Genomic DNA, 16,322 nt, shown 5'->3' on the forward strand with positions numbered 1-16,322 from the left:
CTGATTATATTAAGTTGTTTGTGACTAGATTCGAGTCGTTCAGAGGTTGATTCGCAAGGAAATGGTTTGTTGGAGCACTGAGTTGCGCACTTTGAGGTAAGTAACACTTCTAAACTTGGAAATCAGGGTATAAATCTCTGAGAAATGTGTTATGTGGGTTGTTTTGAAGTGACACACATGCTAGGTGACGGGCATATGGGCATACACCGTGGTAATCATAATCCGGGTGGGTTTTTATACTGTGTTGATATCAATTCTTATTTTTTTCATGTAATCTCTACCTGTTAGAGAAATTGAGCTATGATTTATGTTAGAAATCATGTTTAGGTTATGTGCTTATATTGTTGGGACCACTGAGATTATTTCTACTATTGAGTTATTTTTTTAAACTGCAATTTTGTACTCAGTCATATTCATCTATTAGCATATCATATATCATTCTTTGTTCTTATTCACTGTTACATCATGTTATCATTGTTTGGGTTGAGTAGTATGAGACTTGTGAGCTTGTGAGACTAGAGAGATTGGTGACTGGGTTGGGCCTGAGCGTTGGATTTGTGAGTGATATTTTGGATCGGGCTGCGCACCGCAGTAGGCCTTATTGGCCTATTTATTATTTGGATCGGGCTTCATGCCGCAACAGGCCTTATAGGCTTTATATTAGTGCTTGGACGGGATTCGCCCCTCCGGAGTCTGACATACCAGCAGTGAGCGCAGGCACATTGATTTATAGACACGTGCTTTGGTAAGGGACATTGATATCAGGCACTAGTACAATGTTGGGTGATTATGTGTGTTGAGTGAAAAATATGAGATAGACAGATTGAGCACGTTGAGAGTGTGAGTACCTGGGAATATTAATGTGATACATTACATTTGACATGCATATTTGACATGTAGGCATAGAGATGTAACATTCCTCGTGCTAGTTGTACTTGGCATATTTCATTAGTGTTGGGCTTAAATTGTTGAACTTGAAAGCATGCCTAAATTTTTGTACTGTAAATGAGCTGATATGGAAGTTTCTTTGAGTTATTACTGTCATTCTCTTTGTTATATCTGTGTTGTCATTATTTTAGTTCTGATTGTATCCTTCTAAGCTTGTAACTGCTCTCAACTCAATGTTAGTCATATTACTTATTGAGTACATTGGGTCGGTTGTACTCATACTACACTCTGCAATTTGTGTGCAGATCCAGGTACATCTGGATGCAGTGATTGCTAGAGTGGTGCTGGTACATGTTCGGAGACTTTGAGGTAGCTGATGTGTAGACCGTAGACCTTGACTCTCCTTTCTTTCATTTTATTCAGTACTGTTCTATTTTCTCAGACAGTTGTATTAGAGTTTCAGACTATGTTGACACTTAGTAGCTCATGTACTCGGTGACACCAGGATTTTGGGATGGTTGTAGTAGAGTTCCAGTTGTTTTATCAGATATTTATGAGGCTTTCCACTGTTGAGCTTATTAAATCATGCATGTTTTTAATTCAAATGCGTAGTTGTTATGTGATTATCGGCTTGCCTGGTAATGTGTTAGGCGCCATTATGACATGTTGAGATTTTGGGTTGTGGCAAGTCTATTCCTACCATTCGTTGATCTTTCTACATGATCTATGTGACGTATGTTATTTTACTACTGCTGATGTTATTGTTGGTGTTGTTATTTGTGAGAATATAGGAAAGCCCTTTGCTGTAGAGCATGCATTTTGCTCTTTAAATTGCCCTATAGGACTGCTCCGAGCTCTCCCTATTGCCCGTACTTACTCTTCTATAGCCGGGCAATTGGCAATAATCCAAAAATGGGTGTATATTGAAGTCACTTATCATGCAATTCTGGTCATGCATGTTAAATAGATTTTAGCTGCACCAGCTTATATATACAGATAATCAATAGTTGAAACTTCCAAGACGACACGGTCTAGATCCATGAAATTATGCCTTTTCTCATTGGTGAAAAGGAAGAGGAATTTTTTCTTCTAAAAAGAGACATTCTTATAATGCCTATGACAAGAAATTACTTTTCGATGATATAGTTACTCACCCAAAGACATGTCTCATACTAATTTATTTTCTTTATACGGATTGGTCACAAAATATAAATAGAAAAGAAGAACAGGAGAGAAATCGTGGAGGCATTTCTGTTAATAAAATGCTTAAATGTGCACTAATTTGCAGGTTAAAGAAAGTGCTTGAAAATATATGCTTCACATTATATTGGTATGTATAATGAATTAGCAAGATGAAACAAAAGATAATTTTATTGAATAACCATGAACTCATATATACACAAGAGTTACTAAGATAGTACTCTTCCTATAGTGGAATAAATCAGAAATCAAGGAACTAAACAACAAACTCCTACAATATTGGAAATAAGATAAATTTAAAATATAAGCTACAGTAAAATATAGTCAACAACATTAAATACTATTATGTGCTACAACACCCTCCTCAAGCTAGATGGTGTGTAATGACACCTAGCTTGGATAGATGATGATGGATGACTCTTTTGGAAGTGGCTTGGTGAGAGCATTGACCAACTGGTTGAAACTGGGAATATGCTTGTCACAGCTCCAATTTTCCTCCGTAGGATGTCGTGATGGCACCTAGTCTCTAAGACTAGGTTAGACTAGGTGCTATCACGATATCCTACGGAGAAAAATTAGGGTCGTGACAAGTTGGTATCAGAGCTCTAGGTTCATAGGTGTTATGAGTCACAAGCAGGTTTAGTAAAGTCTCACAGATCGGTACGGAGACGTCTGTACTTATATTCGAGAGGCTATGGAACTGTTAGAAAAAACTTCACTTTTTTGATTCCTTATCGTGCTAATTTGTTGACTTCGAATTCTGAAACTTTGTCTTTCTATTCTCTCACAGATGGTGAGGACGTGCACCGCTGGATCCGACTATTAGATACCCGCGCCCCCTGCTAGAGCCACGAGAGGCCAGGACGGGGGCAGAGGCTGAGGAGGGGCACGTGATGCAGCTAGAGCACATGCCCGAGATGCGACAGAGGAGCCACCTGTAGCTCCAGTTGGGGGTAGACACCCGATGTACCCGTCGCTACCCCTGCACTTCAGGAGAGTCGCTCAGCTCTTGAGCATATTTGGTACTCTAGTTCAGGCAGGGTTGATTCTACTCGCACAGGCCACATCTCAGGCTGGGGGAGGAGCACAGACTCCCACAGCCCGCACCCCTAGGCAGTAGGTCCATATTGACCAAGTCCAATAAGTTATACCAGTGCAGCCGGTTTCAGCAGCCATGTCCTCCGAGAGCTTATTTTGAGTGTGGTGATACTCGTCATATGGTGAGGGACTACCCCAAACTCAGGAGGGGTGCACCTCCATAGAATACTCAGGCTCCACGTATTCCACAGGGTCCCTAGACTTCTCAGGCCGTGGTTACCGCACCAGTTGCCACTCTACCTGCTCAGCCAGCTAGGGGTGGAGGTCAAGCGTGTAGGAGTTACCCTAGAGGGGGAGGCCAGGCCAGATGTTATGCTTATTCGAGTAGGACGGAGGCGGTTGCATCAGATGAAATTTTCACAGGTATTGTTCCGATTTGTCGTAGAGACGCATAAGTTTTATTTGATCCAGGCTCCACTTATTCATATGTATCATCTTACTTTGCTCCATATTTGGGTATATCCCGTGATTCTTTCAGTTCTCATGTCTATGTGTCCACGTATGTGGGAGATTCCATTGTTGTTGATCGTGTGTTTAGTTATTCTTGGTGGTTTTGAGACTAGAGTTAATCTATTGTTGCTCAGTATGATAGAGTTTGATGTTATTTTAGGCATGAACTGGTTGTCTCCCTATCATACTATTCTTGATTGTCACGCCAAGACAGTGACGTTGGCTATGCCAGGTTTGCCGTGGTTAGAGTGGAGGGGTACTTTGGATTCTGTTCCTAGTAGGGTGGTGTCTTTCCTTAAGGCACGGTGGATGGTTGGGAAAGGGGCGTGATGCATATATAGCCTTTGTGAGAGATGTCAGTGTTGATACTCCTACCCTTGAATCAGTTTCGGTAGTGAGAGACTATCCAAATGTATTTCCAGTGGCTCTTTCGGGTATGCCACCTAATAAGGATATCGATTTTGGTATTGACTTGTTGCCGGACACTCATCCCATTTCTATTCCACCATATCGTATGGCCCAGTGGAGTTGAAGGAGTTAAAGGAGCAGTTGTACGAGTTGCTTGATAAGGGCATTATTCGGCCTAGTGTGTCACCTTGGGGTTCTCAAGTCTTATTTGTGAAGAAGAAGGATGGTTCTATGCGCATGTATATGAATTATCGACAGTTGAACAAGGTTACAATGAAGAACATGTATCCATTGCCGCTCATTGATGACCTATTTGATCAGAAATATGGTGCCAGAGTGTTCTCAAAGATTGATTTGTGGTCAGGTTATCACCAGCTAAAGATTCAAAATCCGGATATTCCGAAGACTGCTTTTAGGAATCGGTATGGTCACTACGGGTTCCTTGTGATGTATTTTGGGCTGACCAATGCCCCAACAACATTCATGCATTTGATGAACAGTGTATTCCAACCCTATCTTGACTTATTCATTATTGTGTTTATTGAAGATATCTTGGTGTACTCCCGGAGTCAGGAGGATCATGACCAGCACCTTAGGATGGTGCTCCAAACCTTGAGGGAAAAGAAGTTATATGCAAAATTTTCAAAGTGTGAATTCTGGCTTGATTCAGTGGCGTTGTGGGGTCATGTGGTGTCGAGTGAGGGGATCAAGGTGGATCTGAAGATTGAAGCAATGTAGAGTTGGCCCAGACTATCTTCAGCCACTAAGATCCAAAGGTTTCTTAGTTTGGCAGGGTATTACCGCCGTTTCGTAGAGAGTTTCTCATCTATTAATACACCAATGACCAGATTGACCTAGAAGGGTGCTCCGTTCAGATGGACCGAGGAGTGTGAGGAGAGGTTTCAAAAGCTCAAGACTTCTTTGACTATAGCCCCAGTGTTGGTGTTGCCTACGGGTTCGGGGTCTTACACTGTGTACTGTGATGCGTCACGTGTTGTCCTCGGCGTGGTGTTAATGCAAGACGGTAGGGTGATCACCTACGTGTCTAGATAGTTGAAGGTGCATGAGAAGAATTATTCTATCCACGACCTAGAATTAGCATCTATTGTTCATGCCTTGAAAATTTGGCGGCACTATTTGTACAGTGTCCCTTGTGAGGTCTATACCGACCACCAGAGTCTACAACATCTATTGAAACAGAAGGCTATTAACTTGCGGCAGCGGAGGTGGTTAGAGTTGCTTGAGGACTATGATATCACCATTATATATCATCCCGAGAAGGCCAATGTGGTGGTCGATGCCTTGAGTCGAAAGGCAGAGAGCTTGGGCAGTTTAGCATATCTACCGGCAGCGGAGAGGCCTTGGATATTTAGCCTTGGCTAACCAGTTTGTTAGATTGGATATTTTGGAGCTGAGTCGAGTTTTGGCTTGCGTGGTTTCTCGGTATTCTCTATATGATCGCATCAGAGAGTGTCAATATGACGACCCCCATTTGCTTGTCCTCAAGGACACGGTTCAGCACGGCGATGCCAACGAGGTTACTATTGGGGATGAAGGTGTGTTACGGATGCTGGGCCAGCGATGTGTGCCCAATGTGGATGGTTTGCGTGAGTTGATTCTTCAGGAGGCCCACAGTTCGCAGTAGTCCATTCATCTGGGTGTCGTTAAGATATATCAGGACTTGTGGCAGCACTATTGGTGGAGGAGGATGAAGAAAGACATAGTGGAGTATGTAGCTCAGTGCCTAAATTGTCAGCAGGTGAAGTACAAGCACCAGAGACCGGGTGGGTTGCTTCAGAGGCTTAAGATTCTCGAGTGAAAATGAGATCGAGTTACCATAGATTTCGTTGTTGGGCTCTCACAGACTCATAAGAAGTTTGACACAGTATGGGTGATTATGGATAGGTTGACCAAGTCGACTCATTTCATTCCAGTGGTGACTACTTATTCTTCAAAGCAGCTAGCTCAGGTCTATATTCGCGAGATTGTCCGACTTCATGGCATGCCGATATCCATCTTCTCTAACCGGGGCACGCAGTTTACATCACGATTCTGGAAGGTCGTACAACGCGAGTTAGGCACACGAGTTGAGTTGAGTAAATCATTCCACCCTCAGACGGACGGACAGTCTGAGCGCACTATTCAGATATTGGATGATATACTTTGTGCCTGTATTATAGAGTTCGGGGGTTCTTGGGATCAGTTATTGCCGCTTGCGGAGTTTGCCTACAACAATAGCTACTAATTGAGTATTCAGATGGCTCCATCTGAGGCCTTGTATGAGAGGAAATATCAGTCTCCGGTGGGTTGGTTTGAGCCGGGTGAGGTTAGGCTATTGGGTATTGACTTGGTTCAGGATGCTTTGGAAAATGTTAAGTTTATTCAGGATCGGCTTCGTACAGCCCAATCTAGACAGAAAGGTTATGCGGATCGGAAGGTTTGTGATATTGTATTCATGGTTGGAGAGCGGGTCTTGCTCCGGGCTTCGCCCATGAAGGGTGTTATGAGGTTAGGGAAGAAAGGCAAGTTAAGCCCTAGGTATATCAGACCTTTTGATATTCTTGAGAGGATTGGTGAGGTGGCCTACAAGTATGCATTGGCACCTAGTCTAGTTGTAGTTCATCCGGTATTTCATGTTTCCATGCTCCGAAAGTATCACGGTAATCCATCTCATATGTTGGATTTCAGCTCAGTCCAGTTGGACAGGGATTTGTCTTATGTTGAGGATCCGGTGGCCATCTTGGACAGACAGGTATGAAAGTTGAGGTCGAAGAGCATTACTTTAGTAAAGGTACAGTGGAGGGGTCAACCAGTCAAGGAGGTGACTTGGGAGACTGAGCATGATATGTGTAGCCGTTATCCTTATATTTTTACCACTTTAGGTATGTCTCTATACTCGTTCGAGGACGAACGTTTGTTTTACGAGGGGGAGGATGTAACGACCCGACCGGTTCTTTTAAGTATTTTATCCCAGATCCCCTATTTATTGCCTCTTCTATGTTATATTATGGATATGTAACTTTCCAAGATAGTTGGTTTTGGGTGAGTTTCGGAGTGAAATGGGACACGAGTGAAATGGGACACATAGTCCCTAAGTTGGAAGTTTAAGTTGAAAGAGTTAATCGTAGTCTGACTTTTGTGTTGATGACTCCGGAATGGAGTTTTGATTATTCCAGTAGCTCAGTATGGTAATTTTGGACTTAGGAGCGTGTCCAGATATTTATTTGGAGGTCCGTAGGTCATTTCGACTTGAATTGTAAAAAGTTAGGAAATTGAAGGTTTGGAAGGTTGAGAAGTTTGACTGGGAGTTGACTTTATTGATATCGGGGTTGGTTTTATATTCTAGAAGTTGGAATAGGTTCGTCATGTCATTTATAATTTGTGTGCGAAATTTGGGGTCAGTCGGAGTTGTTTTGGTGTGGTTTAGCGTTAGTTTCAGAAGTCGGATGTTCATAGCTTTGATAGGCTTGAATTGGGTTGCGATTCATAGAATCGATGTTGTTTGATGTGATTTTAGGCCTCAGGGGCCCCGGATGTGAATCGAATTGAAATCAGGATGATTTTTATACTTAGTGTTTATTGAACCTGCGGCTGTTCTGGTGTCATCGCACCTGCGAAGGGTTTTGCCGCATGTGTGTGAGGCTCATCACAGAAGCGAAGAGCTATGAGCCAGGCAGTGATCACAGATACGAGGTGCTTTCTGCATCTGCGAGCGCGCAGTTGCGAGAAAATTGGTCGCAGATGCGGATGTGGCCAGGAAGGCCTGGGTCGCAGGAGCGGACTCACTCCGCAGGTGCGTGAGCGCAAGTGTGAGATATTGGTCCGCAGAAACAGAAATTCATGGCATTAGTTGGAACCACACCTGCGACAGTGAGCTCGCAGATGCAAAAATCGCCGAGCAGAAAAGGCTTAGGTCCAGGGTTTATTTCATTTTCCATCTTTAGACCTGGAGAACTCGGTTTGTGGCGATATTTTGAGGTATTTTCAAGTTTATCATCGGGGTAAGTGATTCTAACTCGGATTTGGCTATATTACATGAATCCATCATTATTTTTTTCATTTAATTAGTGATTTGAGTTGGAAAATTTGGGGGAAAATTGTGAAACTTCTTAGACTATATTTTGGGGATTTGAAAGACGATTTAGTGTCGGATTTTAGTAATTCTTATATGGTTGGACTCGTTATCGAATGTGTATTTGGATTTTGTAATTTTGGTCAGGTTCTGAGACGCGAGCTCGGGGTTGACCTTTTGAGTTGACTTTTTATTTCTCTTTAAAGATTGTAACTTCAATGTTCAGATTAGCTTCCTATAGTTTATATTTATGGTATGAAGTTATTTTGGCTAGATTCGAGCCGTTCAGACTTGGATAATCGCGGGAAAGGCTTACTAGTGGATTGATTTAGCATATTTTGAGGTAAGTGACTTGTCTAAATTTATATGGAGGAATTACCCGTTAGGATTGGTGTTGTTTTGTGCTAATTGTGATATGTGAAAGCCGTGTACGCAAGGTGACGAGTGTGTGCACGGGCTAAATGTGGTAATTGACCAGTTTTAGCTATGTAGATTTCTTTCATGCCTTTAATTGAGCTACCATAACATGTTTTCTATCTTCACATGCTTTACTTGTCATCGTTAATACTTGTCTTAACTCTTACTTGCTAATTGTCTTTACATGTTTAGTTGAAGTTATTGTTCTCTCTATTCCTTATTCATTATTCAACCATTGAGTCCCTTACTTGAAGTTGCTATTTCATGGAATATCTTATTGTGAAATTTGGTATTGAGTTATCAAGGCCGTAATTCACATTGAGGCAAAATTGTAAGTTGTTGAAATACCATTCTTGTTGAGTTATTCACTTCGGTTGCTATTGTTAAGGCTCTTGTGCATATTATAGTTGAGCCTTGGGCTTTTTATAACACTATTATTGTTGACTTCTATGGCAAGTTGTGTTATTGGGCACTTGAGATGCGATTTGTGATACATTGTGATATTGATACGCATGCGATGATATAAGGATTGGGGTTGAAACGCATGCGGTGAGATAAGGTGGGCTTGATACATGTGTTGCTAATAGGGGAACTACTTGAAGCCACTCGGTGAGATAAGATGGGCTAAAACGCGGGAAGCTATTTCGGAAAAAATAATTTTCAAAACTAAATGCAAGGCTCCCGCGGTGATATAAGGAAAGATTGTGATTTGTTTTGTGATATGTGTCACAACCCAAACCGATGGGCCGCGACGGGCACCCGGTACCTTACTCAACCGAGTACCAACGTAACACATCTTTTGTATCATACTATCACAGGTAATTGAGCCGGAGAGGCTGTCGTGAGATAAGTAAAATAAAACATGAGGAAATACTCAATATAGGGTGACCCAACTTGATATACTGACTTATACATATGACGTACTGGCCTATAAGGCCATACCAGTATCCATATATATTACATCTGTCTACAAGCCTCTAAGAGTACATAAATATCATAAAGGTCGGGACAGAGCCCCGCCATACCAAACAATACATATTCAAATCATACTGACCAAATAGGCAACTCCAGAGCAAGTGGAGTGCACAAACACCTTCTGCTGAGCTGATAGCCTACTAGAAGAACTCACAAACTGTCTATCGGGACCTGTGGGCATGAAATGTAGCGTTCCCAGGCAAAAGGGATGTCAATACAAATAATATACCGAGTATGTAAGGAATGAAAATTAGTAAATAATAGACATGAGAGAAACATGGAGTAAAGAACTCAACCTGTAATTTTGAATACCTCTGTGAATCATGAAAATTTATAATGTCATGCATGTGCGTATAAATGCCATACCATGCATAGATATATGCGTACATAATATCATCAAGCCTCTGAGGGCATCCCATCATATCATCTCGGCCACTGTGGGCAAAATCATCAACGTATACCAGCTGATCAGGTGGTGGTGCGTATATAACGCCTTAACCTTTTCCCTTATTCCATATACATATAATATACGCGTATATAACGCTTTCTGGTCATGGGTCAATGTACATGTATAAATGCATGAAATGCATAAGAAATACGTTAATAAGATTTCTCGAATATCATAAAATCAATATGCCTTTCGAACAAACTTTATCCAATACGTATATTTCTGAGACCCATGAATAGAGGATATAATAATAATTCACATGGGGAATCAAGAATATAGAAACTCTAGTATTTCTATGAATAGAGTCATTTATGAAAGTTGCATATTTTGCTCGTTTCGTTTGTATCATTTGGATCATGCCAAAAGAAAGAAGGGATAGTTTTAACATACCTTAAATCCGTTGAGTCCAGAAATTCTTCAAACAACTCAATTCAATCTACCACATCATAAGAAGATTCAAAATCAATGCTGAGTAAAGGCTAAGTTCTCAACTTAAACTAGTAGCTCATTTACGTAAATTTGGGTAGCATCTCCCCTGTAACTAGGACCTCATCCAATACCATATACCAACAGCAACAAGAACACAATAATAACAACATGTAAGCATCATTTTCCAACCTTATCTCCATCACAATATACCACAAAACAGCCCACACACCCTAATCACTTCATACATAAAACGACAACCAAAGTAGTGTCAAACAACTTAAAACAATGTAACGATGAACGACTAGCCCACCATTCCGTCATTATGTGGTGTTTATCCATACCATTTGTCCTCCAAAACCCCATTAAAAATTATAAAAATATACAGCCCAAAGGCAACACGAAACAGCCCACAAAACAGTCCACTACAAGTCAAATAACTCGAACTCATGACTTCCGATCACCGTCCCGTGAGTTCTAACTATTAGGAAACGAATTTATCACCATTCCTTGATATTTAAATACTTAAATACAGAAAGTACACGTTTTCTTAACTATGAATTACTTTTCAAAACTCAAACTACAAAGAAAAAGAGATGCGATATAGCGATACTTACGTCGTAGGGATCGTTTTAATGTTATCGCTTCAAGATTCCGTGTCCGGGATGATAATATTGTTTGAAGCTCTTGTAGAGAGCTTAAGAGTAAAGTTAAGGGTGTTATTTGAGAGATATCTTTGGAAAAATGGATAAAGAGACGAGATGGGATGCAAATATCCCAATTGTTTTAAAAGTCATAAAGGAGATACTTGGCACCCTATGATTGGTCCTTCTTCCAACACTTATAACTTTTTATCCGGGTATAGTATGAATGAACGGTTAAGTGCGTTGGAAATTAAATTCCAAGACATTCAATTGGATATATAATATGTCCCAAAAAGACCTCATATAGAACACTAAATATATTTCTCAAAAAGCTCTATTACATGGCAAATCCTTAGTCGGTGTTTCCGCAACTTTAATCCGATTTTTCTCAAACTTTATATTTTCTATAAAAACATAATATATAGCCATATTATGACTTTAAAATCATTTAAATCATGATTAAAAACTCTCATATTCATTACGTCACCTTGGAACACACATTGTGTAACAATATGAGACTACAAGGCGGTACCTCGATAGTGATTCTTGTTGATACCTTTCAATTACCTTACTTGTGTTTGTTTGCATTGTTTTCCTTGTCATTTTATTCTTGTTTTCCCCCGTGATGTCTTCATTGGATTAGTTCGGTGTAGTTATTCTTGATATATTTCTTCATTGTTTATTTCCATTGTTTGTCATTATCACATTGTATTATTCATGTTCAGTTTTTTTATTTATTCCACTATGGCCTTGACTTGACCTTGTCACTACTCTACCGAGGTTAGGCTTGGCACGTACTGGGTACCGTTGTGATATACTCATGCTACGCTTCTGCCATCTTTTGTGCAGATCCAGGTACCTCTTACCAGCCTAGGCACCAGTGAGTCGAGCTCGGATTTGGAGAATTCAAGGTATACTTGTCGGCGTTCGCAGGCTTCGGAGTCACCCTCTATCTAGTGCTATTTCATTTTCGTTTTTTTTATAGATACTGTTGTATAGGAATGTTCAATACACTCTTGTAGAGTTTGTGACTTGATATCCCCTGATTTTGAGAGTTGTGTTCTATTGAGTTGCGAAGTTCTTTATATGATAGTTATTGAGTTATATGAAAGTTTTTATCATTTCTCACTTAAATTCTGCAAGTATGTTAGGCTTATCTAATCTTAGAGATTAGGTGTTATCATGACATCCTACGGAGGAAAATTGGGGTCGTGACAGTGCTTGAAGACAAGGCGCTTATCATTAACATGTTAGCGAACATAGTGAAAATCAACAGTTATATGCTTCATGCAACTGTGAAGAGTATTGTTCTCACATAAGTAAGTGACACCAAGGTTGTCACAAAACATTGTTGGTGGTGTGGAGATATTTACTTGAAGTTTTCTGAGAGGATTTTTGACCCAAGTGATCTTATCAACAACACTAGCAACAACCCAATATTCTGCTTCAGTGGATGAGAGAGCATTAGTGCGTTGTTTTTTAGGACTAACTAACTGGAGTAAGGCCAAGAAATATAATATAACCAGTGGTGGAACTTCGATCAATAAGGTTGTCGGCCCAATCAACATAAAAAAAAACAGAGAGATAAAGACTTGTGGTAGGAGCTATTTGAAGGCCATAGTTAGCAGTGCTTTTGAGATAACGAATGAGTCATTTGACAACCTTCCAATGAGCTTCAGATAGAGTATGCGTGAATTGAGACAATTTGTTCACGGAGTAAGAACATCAAGCCTGATAAAAGACAAATATTGCAACTTGCCAATTACTTTCCTGTATTCAATAGCATCATGTGATGAAGTACCATCATTTAGCAACAGACTTTGAGAAGAACTCATGAGCATGGAAACACCTTTGTAGTCCTGCATTAGAAGGTCATGCAGAAGATCTGAAACATACTTTACTTGTGAGAGAAATAGGCCTTTGGAATTTCGATGAACCTTAACTCCAAGAAAGTAGGATAAAGGGCCAAGAACTTTAAGTGAAAAACGGGAGGCCAATGAAGGGATAACCTAATGAGTAAACCCCTTGAAAACCAAACGAGCTTTGTACTTTTCAATTGAAACATCTGCCTTCTTTTTTATCCTGTAAATTCACTTACAATCAACAACATTCTTATAAGAGTCTCGAGGAACCAACTCCCACATTTGATTCTGAATTAATACATCAAATTCAGCTTTCATTGCTAACCTCCCCCTGGGTGCTTTTTCACCTACTTGAAGTTATGAGGGGTAACATTGGCGGGAAGCTGGAAAAGGTAATTGAATGATTTCTTTGGACAAAACATATTATTTTTTGATCGTGTCGTTGGACGGGTTGAAGGAGGAGGTAGAGACAGAGAAGGAGAAGTATGTGGAGACGGTAAATGAGAGGGAACGTTTGTTGGTTGTGCATGAGAAGTTATACAAGTAGGTGACAGGTTTTGGGTTTTGTTTCTACGTTGGTAGGTTATAATATTAGGAGTTGGATTATTTGCAGGGATAAGGGATTGGGGTTTCTACAAAGAATCGGGGAAAGGAAAAGGAAGAGAAAGTGAATTACCTGAACCCGTGGAATACGCATGATTCTGGCCGAAGGAGACGAACTCACTAGTTTGGCCACTGGTACAATTATCTCGAACTGGTAGAGGAGAAGAAAGTAGAGAAATATCAGGAGTTTGAATTGGAGAATGGGTAAGAGTGTTATAATAAACCTCTCACGTCGGTGTAAAAAATTTATCTTTTAAATGTGAGAATATTGTTTGAAAGGAAAAAATATTTTCAATTTTTTTTTACATCTCTTAAGATATAAAGTTTGGATTTAGTGGGATCAAAATATTGGTGTGCATAATGAACTTGAGAAAAACCGAAATAGATACATGGAGTTGACCTAGGCTCAAGTTTATGTGTAAGGTTTAAACCATGAATAACATAGAAAACCAAAGGTTCTAAGTGAATCATAACTCGGTGCGACACCAAATAATTTTTCAAATGGTGATTTATTGTTTAGAAGTTGTGTGGGAAGTCGATTAATTACATGGGTAGCGTGTTGACAAGCAAAAGACCAAAACATTGAAGGTAAGGATGCCTTATATAAAAGTATTTTGGCAATTTTAACAATGTGCCGATGACGGCGCTCAGTTATCGCCACTCTTTGTGGTGTATAAAGAGGTGATACAAGGTGTTTGATTCCGTTTGAATGAAGATATGGATCAAGACCTTTGTATTCACCTCCCCCGTCAGTATAAAGAGAGACAATTTCCTTTTTGAAAATGTTTTCCATTAAGGTGGAAACTTGAAAAAAATATCCAGCACTTCATGTTTATTTTTAAGAGTGTACAACCAAATGTATTTGGTATACTGGTCAATGAAAACAAGTAATATCATTTTTTATCAATGGAAAGAACGTGTGATGGACCCTACAAGTCACTAAAAAGTATCTGTAGTGGAGCAGTTCTAATTAGAGACAAACAATTGAATGAAAAATATTGAACTTTATTTGAACAACAAGAATTACATAAAGTAATCTTGTTTGTTGATAAAACTGGTAGAGAAAATCTATTCAAAACAAAGTTCAAGATTCTTGAGTGGGGATGGCCAAGGCGATGATGCCAGACTTGACGAGGAATCGTTGTAGTGGCAATTTTAACAGTCGGCTTATTAACAGTGAAGTTGGGTCATTCATAGAGCGTTCATATTCCGACCAGATGTCCGTATTTTCAAGTCTTTCACAGAGAAAGAAAATGAAAAAAATTCAATTGAGGTCAAATTATCTTGACAAAAGTTTGACATATAAACGATATTTTGTTTGATAGCAGGTGCACACAAAGTATCAGTTAGTTTAAAAGCATTATTTGATGCAATAAATTCAGTAGAACCAAGGCGAGTAATTGGAATATTTTTACTATCGCCCATAGCTATGCCTTCCTGACCATTATATACTTCAAGATAGTAGGCTCTGTGGTGACATGATGAGTAGCATCGGAGTCGACAATCCATTGGTTGGATACAACTTTTATACCTGAAAGAAAATCGTCTTTACCTCTAAATGATTATGAGAATGTGACCTTGTCTGTTGCATAACTAATGGTGAATAAGGTTATTAGTGTAACGTCCTTGAGCAAGCGCATTAGTACAATTGTTGTAATTACATTGTGAGTTGTTGTTGGGTCGACGAGCACTACGGTTATTAGAATTGGTGGATATGTTGTGAGTTACCATAGCAGCAATAATTGGTGTCGTTTCCTTCTTCAAATTTCTCATGTTTGAGAAAGAGCTCATGATCAATCAGTTTAGCATATAACTCATCTTAAGAAATGATGAAATCTCTTGCTCGGATTGATGCGGATATCTCATGAAAATCTGGCCCTAGACCACTCAAAATTTTCACAATCAACTCATCATTGGAGATTGAAGCACCGACAGTGGCAAGCTCGTTGCAGAGAGAGCACACTTCATGGAGATATTCGGCGATTGGGCGGGAGTCCTTGGATAGTTGTGCAAGCTGATCACGAAGGCTAAAGACTCGCATTTGGGACTTGTTGGCATAAGCCATATGGAGCGAGTCCCAGGCAAGTTTAGCAGTGGAGGCAGCAACCATAGTTGATGTTATCATTGGATCGACAGAAGCCATTATGGCATTCTTGATCAACTGATCTTGGCAGAACCAAATGCTGTAGTTTGGATTATATACTTGCCTATCATTTTGTGAGATAGTTGCCGAAGGAGTGGAGAAGAACCGTCAAGATAACCGAATAGATTATGCCACGCATGTGCATGGAAATCTAGGCTTTCCATGTCGCAAAGTTATGGCTGCCAACAAGCATTATTGGCAGCTGCGACACAGAATTGAATTGAATATTAACACTAGAGTTGTTGCTAGTGGAGTCAGCATTTGTTATATTGGGGGCCATTTTAAGTGTGAGCCTCTTGTGGTAGTCAGAGGATCGAAAAAGAAGCTCGTGAGAGTCAAGGAGACTGGTCTGATACCATATAATGAATGAACAAGGTGAAACAGAAGATGATTTTATTGAATGACTATGAAGTGAATATATAAACAAGAGTTACTGAGATAGTACTTGGAACAAACCAAAAATCAAGAAACTAAACAACAAACTCCGACAATATTGAAAACAAGATAACTTCAAAATATATGCTATAGTAAAATATAGTCAACAACAGTAAATACTATTAAGTGCGTGCTAATAGTATGCAACTTAAATTCATAAGCAATTTTAGAGTTGTTAATAGACAAATGCGCGTGTTCGTTTTACATTCTCGTCAAGAGTACAATGATGACTAGAAACAACGTCGAGTCGTTC

General features: G+C 39.9%; 1 pseudogene; it reads right to left on the reverse strand.

Annotated features, from left to right (window-relative positions):
* Positions 1-12,276: 12,276 nt before the first annotated feature.
* On the reverse strand, positions 12,277-15,941 carry LOC138907843 (uncharacterized; annotated as a pseudogene).
* Positions 15,942-16,322: the final 381 nt, after the last annotated feature.

This window comes from Nicotiana tomentosiformis, chromosome 3 (genome assembly GCF_000390325.3).
Source record: "Nicotiana tomentosiformis chromosome 3, ASM39032v3, whole genome shotgun sequence".
Classification (NCBI taxonomy): Eukaryota; Viridiplantae; Streptophyta; class Magnoliopsida; order Solanales; family Solanaceae; genus Nicotiana; species Nicotiana tomentosiformis.